The sequence below is a fragment of the Schistocerca americana genome, chromosome 2, assembly GCF_021461395.2.
Source record: "Schistocerca americana isolate TAMUIC-IGC-003095 chromosome 2, iqSchAmer2.1, whole genome shotgun sequence".
NCBI lineage: Eukaryota > Metazoa > Arthropoda > Insecta > Orthoptera > Acrididae > Schistocerca > Schistocerca americana.
Window position 1 is genome coordinate 888,447,491 of NC_060120.1, and position 15,767 is coordinate 888,463,257.

General features: G+C 42.5%; 1 protein-coding gene across 1 annotated transcript in view; it reads right to left on the bottom strand.

The window, feature by feature from the left end:
- Positions 1-13,551, bottom strand: part of LOC124595505 (solute carrier family 22 member 7-like) — a 206,026-nt gene extending 192,475 nt beyond the window's left edge. Inside the window, exon 1 of the mRNA XM_047134268.1 lies at positions 13,467-13,551. The gene's annotated coding sequence lies outside the window, so the exon portion shown is untranslated. The remainder of the gene's footprint in view (positions 1-13,466) is intronic.
- Between the last annotated feature and the right edge of the window lie 2,216 nt (positions 13,552-15,767).

A 15,767-nucleotide genomic window follows, 5' to 3' on the forward strand; every position in this document is an offset into this window, starting at 1 on the left:
CTGTATACATCCCCCCCCCCCTCCCACAATGGTCTACAGTAATACAGAAATTAAGGAAACACACGCATGTTGAGGTGTACACAAAAGACGCATTTATTGACGATCACAAACATCTAGATTCGTTTTCTAAGAAATCTGTAACACTGAATGGAGGGAATTGGCCTATTACATAATACAAAATATTTGAATACACTGTTCAGCCGAAATGTTCCTCTATTTCACCCAACAGCAGTAGAATGGTGAAAAATGAATTTCCTCCAGTGAAGACTAAGACAGTTTCTCGTTTTTGTGATGTGCCGAGAGCATACATGGACGTCATTCCGCTGAAACCTGAGACACTACAGAATTCTTCATGCATGATTGACGTTATCACTTTGCAGTTTCGTATTTTGATAATATCCTAAAGATGTCTGTCATTAATACAGTGACTAATGGAGAGGAAGAGAATGAATATGGAAGAGAAGTTTGGGACAGTGACTGAGAGTGGCAAGTTTATGAACATCGAGTATGCTTCAAAATAGACAGGGTTGTTTATTAAATAAAGAAATGTGAACTTAACACTCACATGCTAGAAGCTAAGGCACTAAATAGGATATTGACTTCCATTATATTGTCTATTTTGATATTTATTGTTTAAGTATGGATGTTTATAGAAATAATAGGAAAGTTTATGAATATTTTGACATGATTAAAAAGAATATTTTGCTTGGAAATCTACTATTTATTTAGTTACATGATATTTATGATGAAATGAATCTTCTTTAAGTCAAAAAGGAAAGCTGTCAGTAGTTTTCTATTAACATGTTCTGTTGTTTGCCTTTACTGTGCGATTAAATATATTGGTTTACGATTGTAGTCTTCCTGATGAGCCTGTGAGTGTAACTACACTCCTGGAAATGGAAAAAAGAACACATTGACACCGGTGTGTCAGACCCACCATACTTGCTCCGGACACTGCGAGAGGGCTGTACAAGCAATGATCACACGCACGGCACAGCGGACACACCAGGAACCGCGTGTTGGCCGTCGAATGGCGCTAGCTGCGCAGCATTTGTGCACCGCCGCCGTCAGTGTCAGCCAGTTTGCCGTGGCATACGGAGCTCCATCGCAGTCTTTAACACTGGTAGCATGCCGCGACAGCGTGGACGTGAACCGTATGTGCAGTTGACGGACTTTGAGCGAGGGCGTATAGTGGGCATGCGGGAGGCCGGGTGGACGTACCGCCGAATTGCTCAACACGTGGGGCGTGAGGTCTCCACAGTACATCGATGTTGTCGCCAGTGGTCGGCGGAAGGTGCACGTGCCCGTCGACCTGGGACCGGACCGCAGCGACGCACGGATGCACGCCAAGACCGTAGGATCCTACGCAGTGCCGTAGGGGACCGCACCGCCACTTCCCAGCAAATTAGGGACACTGTTGCTCCTGGGGTATCGGCGAGGACCATTCGCAACCGTATCCATGAAGCTGGGCTACGGTCCCGCACACCGTTAGGCCGTCTTCCGCTCACGCCCCAACATCGTGCAGCCCGCCTCCAGTGGTGTCGCGACAGGCGTGAATGGAGGGACGAATGGAGACGTGTCGTCTTCAGTGATGAGAGTCGCTTCTGCCTTGGTGCCAATGATGGTCGCATGCGTGTTTGGCGCCGTGCAGGTGAGCGCCACAATTAGGACTGCATACGACCGAGGCACACAGGGCCAACACCCGGCATCATGGTGTGGGGAGCGATCTCCTACACTGGCCGTACACCACTGGTGATCGTCGAGGGGACACTGAATAGTGCACGGTACATCCAAACCGTCATCGAACCCATCGTTCTACCATTCCTAGACCGGCAAGGGAACTTGCTGTTCCAACAGGACAATGCACGTCCGCATGTATCCCGTGCCACCCAACGTGCTCTAGAAGGTGTAAGTCAACTACCCTGGCCAGCAAGATCTCCGGATCTGTCCCCCATTGAGCATGTTTGGGACTGGATGAAGCGTCGTCTCACGCGGTCTGCACGTCCAGCACGAACGCTGGTCCAACTGAGGCGCCAGGTGGAAATGGCATGGCAAGCCGTTCCACAGGACTACATCCAGCATCTCTACGATCGTCTCCATGGGAGAATAACAGCCTGCATTGCTGCGAAAGGTGGATATACACTGTACTAGTGCCGACATTGTGCATGCTCTGTTGCCTGTGTCTATGTGCCTGTGGTTCTGTCAGTGTGATCACTTGATGTATCTGACCGCAGGAATGTGTCAATAAAGTTTCCCCTTCCTGGGACAATGAATTCACGGTGTTCTTATTTCAATTTCCAGGAGTGTATAAGGTTTAGAAATAATACTGTTAATGTTTATTCAGTTTTTTTTCAATATATTTCAAAACTACTGTGCAGTGACGTGCCCACTTTTGATCTCCGCACAATTATAATCACCTGCCGCGGGCTCGACTCCTTTCCGCCACCAATAATGGAAAGTGAATCTTTGTTGTGGCATTCGGAACCGACTCCCTGCCCTTTACCTTATCTTCACGGGGCCGGCATTTTGAACTGCATTTGAGAATTTTAGGGGCAGAGGCTGGACGGATACCGTTCATGTCACCAACCCCCCCCCCTCCCCATTCCCCTGCCTCCCCCATCTGTCTACGTCTAGTGGTATCCCACGTGAAACTGTGAGAACGTTTTCGATACGTTTGGGAATTGTGTAAATGAGGTGGGACGTAAGTACCAGACCGATGTTCACTTAGTCGGATGTGGAAAACAGCCTAAAAACCGCCTCCACGCTGGTCCTACTCGTTAATCTGCTTCCCAATGGGCCAACCGGCTTCAAAACATGGACAGATTAGGAAAAAAAGATGCACCTTCCGACTTTAGTCCCGCGAAGTCTTGTATAAATTGCACTAGTGCGTACTTGGCCAATGCTGCGGTGCCATTCCAGTCGATATAACACTTGCCGTGACACTGGACAACGAACAGTGAATCGGACAGCGACACATTTTTCAGGTACTGTTAGCGTGGCCTGTTTAATACATGACTATGATCCTCCCTGGTTGTCAAAATAGGATGCATAGCACTCCAGAATGTATGTTTATAATATGCAATGACGTATATCGACATTAAACTACTGCCGATATTATCCAAAATCGTTGGGTACAATATTTCCTCTACGTTGCTCCACTTTTGTGAATGGCTGTCCTGCTACCTTAATAGTGTAGTTAACGAGTTGAAATGTATTCGTGCGCACATTTTTCACGCTTTTAGGAGACGGTCGTTCTTCGACCGTGCGGCAGTTCCACACGGTAAAAATTGGTCCCTCATTATTGCGATTATCTCGTAAAGTAGTGAATGAGATTTTAACTCTACAGAGGAGTGTGCGCTGATATGAAACTTCTTGGCAGATTAAAACACTGTGCCGGACCGAGATTCGAACTCGGGAATTTTGGCATTCGCGGGCAAGCGCTCTACCGTCTGAGCTACCCAACCCGACCTCACAGCTTCAATTCTGCCAGTACCTCGTCTCCTACCTTCCAAACTTCACAGAAATTCTTCTGGTAGAGAACTTGCCCGCGAAAGGCAAAGGTCCCGAGTTCGAGTCTCGGTCCGGCACACGGTTTTAATCTGACAGGAAGTTTAATCTCGTAAATTATTTTCTGCACAAACACATGTTATATATAGGGTTTCCTGTAGAATTCTTGTAATCATACTTTTTCGTAAATTGGCAAATAAGTTTTTACAAGATTAAAATTTTCCTGAATAATATTGTTTTTTTTTCGTGAAATGCTGCAGAATTATTGAAATTTTGTACATATAAATCTAAAACTAAAGTAAGTCTATTAAGAACTTCGAAAAAAGTCTATATTTCTCGAAAGTCGGGTGCCAGCATGGCCGGACCTACAACATTCTGCAGTAATGCCCCTTGGCGACATCAGGCGACATAGTTTTGACGCCCGATATGCCTTAACCGAAGTTGCTCCGTTCCCGTTTGATCGACCGTCTGAAGATGCGCAGGAAGCAGGGAATAGGATACCCAACTTCACCGAGCCGGCCAGAGTGGCCGAGCGGTTCTAGGCGCTACAGTCTGGAGCCGCGCGACCGCTACAGTCGCAGGTTCGAGTCCTGCCTCGGGCATGGATGTGTGTGATGTCCTTAGGTTAGTTAGGCTTAAGTAGTTCTAAGTTCTAGGGGACTGATGACCTCAGCAGTGAAGTCCCATAGTGCTCAATGCCATTTGAACCATTTGAGCCCAACTTTACCAAGGGGATTTTACACGCAAATATTCCCTTGATAAAACGATGGATGTCGCATTCCATCGGTTTCTGGCATCTTCGTATCGACTCAGCCCGAGAGTCGAGAAAATAGTAACTGAAGAAGATAGACATATGACACCTGCTTTTCGGACCTCTCCCGGTGGACAATCCAACAGTGGCCCTTCCGGAAGTAATAAAGACGCAAGCGACGAATGTGACTGTGATTTAGACTGAAAAATGTGAAGTATCGAATAAAATACTTCAATACGGCAAATTTAACTCCTGATTCGTTGTCAGCGATGTCAATTCTGTATATCCTAAGTTTTATTCCAATCCACTAAATCCAAATTTTTGATCTGCCAAACTGGAGATGTCATTTTGAATTTTATAATTCAGGCATCGAATTCCTAATAAACAGCCCGAAGGATCTAATAAAAACACAATTTCTTTAGGATTTTGTAGCCATTTTTTTATAATAACTAGGTTTTTAAGCGAGTTGGCCCGGAAGTGGTGTGCTAGTGCGCATTGTAAGGTGACACAACTCTCGTTGATGTTTTTCGCAAAATTGTCAGAGAAGTATACTAAATTTGAAAGGGCAGACTGCCGGAGTCGGCTAAACCGGTGTAAACTTCGCCATGTGGGGCAAGGTTCTGTCCTTATATGCAACGAAAAGATAGGGCCTTCGCTGCCAAGATAAAACGGGTGTCCTGTAGGCCTCTACTTCGCACGACACACATAAATGGTCAGCTATCAATCATGTAAACGGAACTCTGTTAACCATTAGCTTATCAGAATGGTGCTAGTAAAAATATTTAAATTGTTGAGAGCTGCTTTATACAACACACGCCCGTACCACATAATTAATTTTTGACTATTGATTTGGGTTAATTTCAGACCACCGACAGGTCGTAAGATCTGTTTAACTGCGAATTCCACAACTGCAAGGCTTACTCATTCAGAAAAGTGCTACCCTGTGTAGGGGAATATGGGGTAAAGTGTGCGCCTAAATCTACATCTACATCTACATGGTTACTCTGCAGTTCACACTTAAGTGCCTGGCAGAGGGTTCATCGAATCATTTTCATACTACTTCTCTACCATTCCACTCTCGAATGGCGCGTGGGAAAAAGGAACACCTAAATCTTCCCGTTCGAGCTCTGATTTCTCTTATTTTATTATGATGATCATTTCTCCGTACATAGGTGAGCGTCAACAAAATATTTTCACATTCGGAAGAGAAAGATGGTGATTGAAATTTCGTAAATAGATCTCGCCGCAAAGAAAACCTCCTTTGTTTCAGTGACTGCCACCCCAACTCGCGAATCATATCAGTGACACTTTCACCCCTACTGCACGATAACACGAAACGAGCTGCACTTCTTTGCACTTTTTCGATGTCCTCCGTCAATCCTACCTGGTAAGGATCCCACACCGCGCAGCAATATTCCAGCAGAGGACGGACATGTGTAATGTTGGCTGTCTCTTTAGTGGGTTTGTCGCATCTTCGAAGTGTTCTGTCAAGAAAGCGCAGTCTCTGATTCGCCTTCCCCACAATATTATCTATGTGGTCTTTCCAATTTAAGTAGCTTGCAATTGTAATTCCTAGGTATTTAGTCGAACTGACAGCCCTTAGATCTGTGCGATTTATCGTATACACAAAATTTATCTGATTTCTTTTATTACTCATGTGGATGACCCCGTACTTTTCTTTGTTTAGTGCCAATTGCCACTTTTCGCACCATACAGAAATTCTCTCCAGATCACTCCCGATCGTCTTATGATTTTACTAGACGGTAAATTACAGCGTCATTTGCAAACAATCTAAGGGGACTGCTCAGATTATCACCTACATTATTTATGTAAATCAGGAGATCACTCCAGATCACTCCCGATCGTCTTATGATTTTACTAGACGGTAAATTACAGCGTCATTTGCAAACAATCTAAGGGGACTGCTCAGATTATCACCTACATTATTTATGTAAATCAGGAGCAGCAGAGGGCCTATGACACTACCTTGCGGAAAGCCAGATATTACTTCTGTTCTACTCGATGATTTACTGTCTATCACTACGAACTGTCTGAGAGGAAATCACGAATCCAGTCACACAACTGAGACGATACTCCGATGCGCCTAAGCTAGACTGAAGTTTTACCAAACCACGATTACTGATAGACATTTGTCACTTACACATTTCGACTCTACATATTGTAACGTATCATACCAAATATTTTAAGTGAAAAAGAAAATAATTTACAGGAACTATGTGCATTTTTCCGAAGGCTTACATTCCCTGCGTAGGGGATAATGTGGCCAAGGCCCCCTTCATGTTGATTGTTCTGAGTCCCGGATATATTTTCTAAGCATTTGTTGCCCTAGTATGTGTAACAACGTCAAGTGGCTGCAGCAGACCGTTTGCAGTCGGTTATCTGTATTAGGTCGAATACAACAGAGCAGAGATGGTTTTAAATAATACAAATTAATTGCAATTTTAAACGTGTCTGACAGCAACAGTCGTAAAAAAACTTTCAATAAATGATTTATGCAGCCAAAAAGTTACATAGACTTCGAGCAAGCGGTTGGTTCCATGAGTCATTTATTGATAAATTAATTCAAAATCGTCAGAAAAGTATACAATGACGCATGATAATTTTGTATATAAAACGGTATACGGGTAAACCTGATGCATGTAGTGTTACGTATCGTATATGAAAGTCACTGACCACTTTTCCTGTCGGCACATGAAACTATCAGATCGAAAGGAACAACAAGGAACTATACTTTTAGGACAAAATACGTGATTTCAACATCGAATATGTAAAAGTAGCATTATTCTACGTGTAACTGAGGCAAGAAGAGTAATATAAATGAGTTACCTTACACCAGTTGACTGAAAAATCAGAAAATTGTTTTCTAGAAAAAAACGTAACAACCTTTTTCTATTAAAGTCACTGACAACAATGATAGTATACATTAGAACTAGTCTGAGAACATCTCGGCAGGTAGGAGCACTGTTTACAGCAAAAGAAACCTCACCATCTTCACCTGCACAATATATTTACTGCAGCTCTGTGTTTATACTCATGTTTAAGTGAATAGCTTTTGTGAAAACAAGGTGAAAGACAAGAGTCCTTGAAACAATAGCGGAGCTTGGAATGCGAGTCACCCTTGGAGGTGTGACAATAGCCGTTTCCGGCGGCATGGCAATTCAATTTTAGCATGTTTCTCGGATATTTGTGCTATGAGTTTCAACGTCGACAGTGACTTGAGTTACATCGTTGCCTTCCTGTTTCCAAGAGCTTTCGAAAACCGCTAAAACACTTCATTGTTCCACTTAAAATAACATTCTTGCTTCAGAATCTCGGTTGATACAAGACGTGAGAATACTGCCTGTACAACGAAAGTAACCCGCCCTCTGCCTACTACCACTAGCCAAAAACGTCGTTCCGATATTTCCAACGATTCGCGAAATAAAAGGGGCGTCAGTTTCAGTTAATCTATCCGGCACACAACAATGAGCAGGAAGTCTCGCAACAGTGATCGTACCCTGAATTTCTTTTTCACGCACACGAAGTGAGGAAGAAAAATACCATAAAAGAAAAAAAAAGAAAAACTGAGGAAAAATTCAAATCTGTCAATTATGCCAATTTTGACGTCCCGTTGGCCCATGCAATCAGGCTTCTCAGTCCTCCATAAACAATTAATAAGTGATCAGCGTTATCTGTCTCGCGGAAAACGGCCTGCTTTGCGTCGATAGATATTTATTCCCACAGTATCATCCTTTGTGGAGTGGTAAGTTTTAGTTTACAATTTGCGTAACGGTATCATTTAAATGAAACTAGCGACGTCTGTCTACACGGGCATGTTTCGATTTGCTTTAGACGTCTCAGTGGTGATGATTTGCAAATTAATGAATTTTTTTTTCTATAATACTGAATCTACTGTAGATCCAGTATTGTTGACAATTTTAATGGATGTTCTCACTCGCTTTTCTTTAGATATCATGTTCAATTTTTTTTCTATAATACTGAATCTACTGTAGATCCAGTATTGTTGACAATTTTAATGGATGTTCTCACTCGCTTTTCTTTAGATATCATGTTCAAAATGGCTCTGAGCACTATGGAACTTAACTTTTGAGGTCATCAGTCCCCTAGAACTTAGAACTACTTAAACCTAACTAACCTAAGGACATCACACACATCCATGCCCGAGGCAGGATTCGAACCTGCAACCGTAGCGGAAGCGCAGTTCCAGACTGTAGCGCCTAGAACCTCTCGGCCACTCCGGCCGGCAGATATCATATCATTCAGAGATATTGTTACTGACGGAGAGGCAAATATGACCGGAACTTTTTCTGGGTTGTAAGCAGAAATCAAAGAAAGTGAGCTGCCAGTTCTGCATGTTCACTGTTTGGCTTATTCTATGAACCATGTGATTCAAGACACAATCTCGAATGAGACCATGGTGAGAATCTCAAACGTGAAAGAAATGACCAATTTTTTACTCGCCCAGCCAAGCGACTGGCAGTATTTAAGTATGTCCAAGCTTTCCAAGGTGCTAACTTTGTTCAGCGTACAGTTCTTCGACCTTTTCGCCGTGTCAGTCGGTGCATTTGAATAAGTCCAAAATGGTTCAAATGGCTCTGAGCACTATGGGACTCAACTTCTGAGGTCATTAGTCCCCTTGAAATTAGAACTAGTTAAACCTAACTAACCTAAGGACATCACACACATCCATGCCCGAGGCAGGATTCGAACCTGCGACCGTAGCGGCCTCGCGGTTCCAGACTGCAGCGCCTAGAACCGCACGGCCACTTCGGCCGGCTGAATAAGTCCGCTGAAAACTATTTTCCACCATTACGAGCTTCATTTTGTTCTCTGAGGTGCTTGAGCTCGAAAAATCCGATACAGGTATTAAGGCTAAAGGTTTCTGAAACTTTCTGTGTTCTTTTGCATTTATCTTTGTCAGTACAAATCTTATTAAAATTTTGGAGCCAGTTGGAAATCTGAACGCTTTCCTGCAAAATTTATCTCGACAGCTCCAAAAGGCCATGGAATATTAGTAGAGTCCGAATTGTTGTGAAGTCATCTCGAACTGATGAAAGTTTCCATGAGGTATGGAGCTTTCTCTTGGAATTGGCCAAAAAATTATTTGATATTGAAGATCCGAAACTTCCAAAAGTTCGAAAGATTTCTATTGCCTCCGTGGTTATAACCGTAGAATTTATTTTGAGGTTTCAGACAGTGTGATTCAGTGTTTCAAGGATCGATATTCTGAAGCTGCTTTGACTCACTTCAAAGAAACGTAAACATTTCTTCTTTCCAAAACGAAAGATGCATATACGTAACAGAATTTTATAAAACCGACTTTGACCCAGAAAGATTTACTTTGCACAGAAATATGATGTTAAATGAGTGTAAATTTAAAAATTGTTTCTTTGAAAATGCGGAAGACTTAGTGAGGTCCTTTACCTTAAACATGCACGTCGGTGAATTGATAAAGATCTCTCTAATCCTATACGAGTTTCAAAACTTACAGCAAAACTTTCTTTCGCCGCCCTTAGAAGATTGAAAACTTACTTGCGCAACACCATGAAGCAAGAGAAACTGATCTACAACGCCATCGTGCATGTCCATAAACCAGAAGCAGAAAACTTAATCCTTGACACTGTGGCGAGTCGAACGACCCACTACTCGTAGGAACACATTGTTTGTGGCTTAGAATTAGAAATTACGCAAAGATTTGAAAAAATAAAACAATTATATGCAGATTGTGGATTTTTTTGTGTTAAATAGCTGCTGTGGAAAATAGAACGTAGTGAACAATAGTTTGTTTACCTTTATTAAGCGGTGCTCATTCAAAAATACAGAAACAGGTTTTTCAGAAGTGGTTGGTTTTCAACATTTGTGGCAAGCACCAAAAAAGTAATATACGAGTTACTGGTCAATTTCCGATGTAAATGCCAAGGCCAATAACATATGTTCCGACACAAGCGCCAAAACAGCGGGAAACAGTGTTTGTAGCTGTCTCAATACTGTACTCGTGTCTAAGACCAACATCGGTGTTCAATTAATGAGTCATGCCAACTCTTAGCGTCTTGGAGTGCACTTGTGTGAATTGATAACAACTGAAGTAGCTCTCTGCTTTGTATGTAGCAACAGGGCTTTTGTGAAGTAATTATTATATGTAAATAACGCACGATATTGCGAAATGGAAAGGAAAAGTGCGCCAAAACGGAGGAAGAGAAGCGAAGGTAGTGCTCGAAGTGAAAGGAAGAAAGTAGGCAGCGAAGGAAAGGAATACACCCAAAGTGACGATATTGTGGTTTCAGCTAATGTGTCTCCCAAGCACCAGGAGACCTTCACCGTCATTTTAATGTTTTTTACAAAACTTGGAATCAACGCAAGTAATTCTTAAGTATTTTAATGCTATGGGGTACTAGTTAACTACTTGCACAGATTCATTTACTTCCCTATGAGAAAAGGGTTACTTTACGGAAACGGAATATATATTTTTGGCGAAAGGACACTCTTTGATGTTTTGCGATCGTGATTTTGCTCACATTGAGAAACGAAAGAGGATAACCATGTGTGACGTTTCGAAACATTTAGCTAGCCTCGTCGCTGAATCTAGGCGTACTACACATGAATTTCACCAATACGATTATTTCAAAAGCACAGAGGACCAGACCGACTGCCCAACGGCTAGAGATCCTGAAAATTCGGTCAACTCTCAATGCAGATGATGAGTTCACGGACATTACATCTTGAAGAGGAACATGGAGCCTTCTGATGTTCAACAGGTGCAGCTGGTAACACTACACCGTGAACTTAGGATGCCTGAAGAAAACAAAAAGGGCTTTTGGTAAAATGATTTCATTTGTAAAAGAGGAAAACAAGAATCTTGTGAATCGAGTGAAAATGGATATGATGGCACTTGTATCGTTATTTATGTTAAGACTATTGAATATGGAACGTTTCACTTCCTTAAAATTTTGTGTAATTCTGCTCTTAAATCCAATAACGTAGATTAAAAACACTTATATGGTATGAAACCTGTATATACGATATTGCAGTCCCTGTGTTATTCTGATTACGATGCAAAGTTCCACTGGACATGCATGCATGTCTAAAGGAACTCTGCATCGTATTCAGAATAACAGAGGCACTGTAATATCATATTTATCAGCCGATACCGGGTAAACGACTTTCAAGTACAGCGTCTGACCTGTATACGAGTACAGATCGTAGACGCATGGCTCACAACATGCAGATGTTTGGGTCTGGCCACAAGCCGTTTTCGGATAGCCTTACGGAAAAGCGACAGCTCGCGATAAACGAGAAATCCAAGTTCGAATCCCAGTCAAGCACACATTTTTATTGTCATCATTTCATTCTACAGCTGATGGTTGTCATTCGCAATTGCGAATTCATTTAATGAAACCTGTATAGTTATCGTATTCGTGTCGCGACCCACGACTTTTACACTGCTTCTGTATAGCTGCTATACACATTTTGTTGATCGTCTCTAAGCCAGACTTTTTTTCCGCTTGACCCAGCACCCAGCACTCACTTACACATTTGTGAACTGCAGTTTAGAGAATACGCATTAATTTAATTTTAATCTTAGAAGAAAGATTAAGGAAAGGCAAACCTACGTTTCTAGCATTTGTACACTTAGAGAAAGCTTTCGACAATGTTGACTGGAATACTCTCTTTCAAATTCTGAAGGTGGCAGGGGTAAAATACAGGGATCGAAAGGCTTTTTATAATTTGTACAGAAAGCAGACGGCAGTTATAACAGTCGAGGGGTATGAAAGGGAAGCAATGGTTGGGAAGAGAGTGAGACAGGGTTGTAGCCTATCCCCGATGTTATTCAATCTGTATATTGAGCAAGCAGTAAAGGAATCAAAAGAAAAGTTCGGAGTAGATATTAAAATCCATGGAGAAGAAATAAAAACTTTGAGGTTCGCCGATGACATTGTAATTCTATCAGAGACAGCAAAGGACTTGGAAGAGCAGTTGAACGGAATGGACAGTGTCTTGAAAGGAGGGTATAAGATTAACATCAACAAAAACAAAACGAGGATAATGGAACGTAGTCGAATTAAGTCGGGTGATGCTGAGGGCATTAGATTAGGAAATGAGACACCTAAAGTACTAAAGGGGTTTTGCTATTTGTGGAGCAAAATAACTGATGATGGTCGAAGTAGAGAGGATATAAAATGTAGGCTGGCAATGGCAAGGAAAGCGTTTCTGAAGAAGAGAAATTTGTTAACATCGAGTATAGATTTAAATGGCAGGAAGTCGTTTCTGAAAGTATTTGTATGGAGTGTAGCCATGTATGGAACTGAAACGTGGACGATAAACAGTTTAGACAAGAAGAGAATAGAAGCTTTCGAAATGTGGTGCTACAGAAGAATGCTGAAGATTAGATGGGTAGATCACATAACTAATGAGGAGGTATTGAATAGAATTGGGGAGAAGAGGAGCTTGTGGCACAACTTCACTAGAAGAAGGGATCGGTTGGTAGGACAGGTTCTTAGGCATCAAGGGATCACCAATTTAGTATTGGAGGGCAGCGTGGAGGGTAAAAATCGAAGAGGGAGACCAAGAGATGAATACACTAAACAGATTCAGAAGGATGTAGGCTGCAGTAGGTACTGGGAGATGAAGATGCTTGCACAGGATAGAGTAGCATGGAGAGCTGCAGCAAACCATTCTCAGGACTGAAGACCACCACAACAACAACAACAACATTAATTTTCAATAGCCGGCGCACCTGAACGTATTTGTTAACGGCACACGATCATTGTTAGCAAAAAATGCCATCTACGAATGTGAGCCACCCTACTGATCAATCAGACGGGAGCCTATATTTGGCGCCGTGGTTAGAACATGCAGTATGCATTCCTGAGGACCACGGTTCAGTTCTCCGTCTGGCCATCCAGATTTCAGTTTTCCGTGATTTCCTTGGATTGTTCAAAGCAATTTCCTTCCTCGTCCTTCCCCAATCCGAGCTTGTGTTACTTCTCTACTGACCACGTTGCCGATGGGACGTTAAACTCTATTATCTTTCTTGCGTCATATATTTTGACGAAGTGGAACGCAAAATTCTGGTCGGGAGTCCTTATCTAAAGCCATTAAAATAAAGGACTGACGCACACACTCACACACATACACAGAGAGAGAGAGGAGCGTAAAATGCAGCAGCAGAGATGCGAGCGGGACGTACCTGGGTGGACCTCGGCAGCCTCAGGTGTGAACCGGGTGAGCGGTGAGGACTAACTGGTCAGACGGTGCGCTACTCGCTAGGCGGGCGTCGCGGCGCCTCCACCGCCACCTTCCCTGACGTTATGAGCCTTATCGCGGGCAGACTTGCTCCGATACAGCCGTATTACCTTGTCCGCTCGCGGTTCTCAATACCCGGGTCGCCTAGCCGGTTGTTAAGTTACGCACTAAAACGTTTGTTGCAGCGCATTATCACTTCTTCTCTAAATTGACGGCCTTCGTTATATCTGCCGGGGATAACATGGTAGCGCCAAGCGGCCATAGAATGGTTCCTTTGTCCTCGCCACCGTACAACTTCTTCGCGTACAACCGTACTCACGCCGTAAAACAGGCACTCTGCCTCGGAACGAAAGTTTCTTTTCACTTTCTGTCGGGGTTTAATAACTCTCTGTCCTCTGTCGATAGCGTCTACGGCTTTGTGGTTCAGCACAGCAGAGGAAAATTCTCTCAAGCACGTGAACTGGAATCACGTGTCTCATTGCCTGCAGTTAACACAGTGGTCAAAAAATTGGTCACCATCAGGAGACGTCACGTTTAAGCCGTGTAACTCAGCCTCTGATTTTTATAATTACTCAAATTCGACGAGGAGGAGAGTCCACAAGTTTTTTGAGCTTGCAAAACTCCCTTTGTGTGAGAATGTAACAAGAATTAATCTAGAATGAGGTACATCCTTGAGATCCAGAGCTGAATAAAATGTACGCAACGAAATTACTAAGACTTCAATTTAATGTCCCTAAAAATGATAGGTTAAAGTTAAAGTTAGATATAATAGGAATTAGTGAAGTTCGGTGGCAGGAGGAACAAGACTTTTGGTCAGGTGAAGACACGGTTATAAATACAAAATCAAATAGGGGTAATGCAGGAGCAGGTTTAATAATGAATTAAAAAATAGGAGGGCGGGTAAGCTACTACAAACAGCATAGTGAACGCATTATTGTAGCCAAGACAGACACGAAGCCCATGCCTACTATAGTAGTACAAGTTTTTATGCCAACTAGCTCTGCAGATGATGAAGAAATTGATGAAATGTATGATGAGATAAAAAAATTATTGAGGTAGTGAAGGGAGACGAAAATTTAATAGTCATGGGTGACTGGAATTCGAGAGTAGGAAAAGGGAAAGATAGGAAACATAGTAGGTCAATATGGATTGGGGCTAAGAAATGAAAGAGGAAGCCCCCTGATAGAGTTTTGCACAGAGCATAACTTAATCATAGCTAACACTTGGTTCAAGAATCATGAAAGAAGATTGTATAAATGGAAGAAGCCTGGAGATACTAGAAGGTATCAGATAGATTATATAATGATAAGACAGAGATTTAGGAACCAGGTTTTAATTTGTAAGACATTTCCAGGGGCAGATGTGGACTCTAACCACAATCTACTGGTTATGAACTGTAGATTAAAACTGAAAAAAATGCAAAAATGTGCGAATTTAAGGAAATGGAACCTGGATAAATTGACCAAACGAGAGGTTGTACAGAGTTTCAGGGAGAGCATAAGGGAACAATTGACAGGAACGGGGGAAAGAAATACAGTAGGAGAAGAATGGGTAGCTCTGAGGGATGAAGTAATGAAGGCAGCAGAGGATCAAGTAGGTGAAAAGACGAGGGCTAGTAGAAATCCTTGGGTAACAGAAGAAATATTGAATTTAATTGATGAAAGGACAAAATACAAAAATGCAGTAAATGAAGCAGGCAAAAAGGAATACAAACGTCTCAAAAATGAGATCGACAGGAAGTGCAAAATGGCTAACCAGGGATGGCTAGAGGGCAAATGTAAGGATGTAGAGGCTTATCTCACGAGGGGTAAGATAGATACTGCCTATAGGAAAATTAAAGAGACCTTTGGATAAGAGAGAGCCGCTTGTACGAATATCAAGAACTCAGATAGAAATCCAGTTCTAAGAAAAGAAGAGAAAACAGAAAGGTGGAAGGAATATATAGAGGGTCTATACAATGGCGATGTACTTGAGGGCAATATTATGGAAATGGAAGAGGATCTAGATGAAGATGAAATGGGAGATACGATACTGCGTGAAGAGTTTGACAGGGCACTGAAACACCTTATTCGGAACAAGGCCCCGGGAGTAGACAACATTCCATTAGAACTACTGACGGCCTTGGGAGAGCCAGTCCTGACAAAACTCTACCATCTGGTGAGCAAGATGTATGAGGCAGGCGAAATACCCTCAGACTTCAAGAAGAATATAATAATTCCAATCCCAAAGAAAGCAGGTGCTGACA